General features: G+C 50.7%; 1 pseudogene; it reads left to right on the top strand.

The window, feature by feature from the left end:
* Window positions 1-268: 268 nt before the first annotated feature.
* Window positions 269-694, top strand: LOC130039241 (ferritin heavy chain-like; annotated as a pseudogene).
* Window positions 695-1,222: the final 528 nt, after the last annotated feature.

Here is a 1,222-nt window from a genome sequence, read left to right as displayed (position 1 = left end):
AAAACTGCTTTGCTTGCCAGGGACTCTTTAGCAAGTGCGGAAATGGCTCCGCCATTTTCTGGGGCTGTGGTGACTTCCGCATCGGATCCCTGCAGATCTGACCTCTGACCCTGTCCCCGGACATGCGCACATGGTCACGCCCCACCCCGCATATAAGAAGCTCGCACGCACTGAGGCTCCTGGCGAACCCTTCACCGTGCAAGGCACAGCCAGCCGTCCGTTCAGGGCCTCAGCTTCGCTGCTTTCCAGGAGTCCCCGGGCGACCGCCATGTCAGCTTCTCTGCCAGTGCCACGGTCCTCTGTGCACCAGAACCTCGCTGCTGACTGCGAGGATGCCATCAACACGCAAATCCACCTGGAGCTCAGCACCTCGTACGTGTACCTGTCCATGAGCTACTACTTCGACAGGGGGGATGTGGGCCTGGGGCGCTTCTCCCGCTACTTCCGGGAGCTGTTCGAGCGGGCCGAGAAGCTGATGCAGCTGCAGAACCAGTAGGGTGCTCAGCTCTTCTTCCACGACATCCAGAATCCCCACAAAGACGCCTGGGAGGGCTACCTGAATGCCATGGACTTTGCCTTGATTTTGCACAAGATCATCAACGACAGCCTGCGTCATCTGAACCAGCTGGCCACCAATATGCAGGAGAGCCACCAGGGCTGTGATCTGCCTCAGCAAGACCAGGGTCTCAAGTAGCTGTATATCTAATCAAGTAGTATATCTAATGTATCTGGCGGATCTTGTCTCCACCCTGTATATGATGGGGGCCTGAAATGAATACCTCTTTGACAACATGGTCCTGCATGATGGTGACAAAATGGACTCAATCTTGATTGCTTTCCCCATAGACTGGGGTTTTACGGGACTTCCCTCGTCATTGTTCTGGACATGTTTGTTGCAGTTTTTCTTGTGTCAGACCTTCTAGTCAATTATTTGATGGAGTTTCACACCTTCTTCCAGTAAAGTTATTTGTTTCCAAAATAAATTTCACTGAGTGTTGTATAAACTCTTCCCTTTAACTTAAAGTTTTAAAATTGATATCCTGGGAGTCTTAACCATACTCACATACCTATTATCAGGCAGCTTAGTATCCCAGGGTAAGAAGTTTATGTCTGGCACTCTGGAAAGCACTAGTATAGGGGACAGTAATATCACATCAGTTAGAGCATTTACCTTGCACACGACTGACCTAGAGTTGATTTCTGACATCCCATCTGATCCCCT

The sequence above is a fragment of the Sorex fumeus genome, unplaced genomic scaffold (genome assembly GCF_029834395.1).
Source record: "Sorex fumeus unplaced genomic scaffold, SorFum_2.1 ptg000086l, whole genome shotgun sequence".
NCBI lineage: Eukaryota > Metazoa > Chordata > Mammalia > Eulipotyphla > Soricidae > Sorex > Sorex fumeus.
This window is presented reverse-complemented; position numbering and strand designations above follow the sequence as displayed.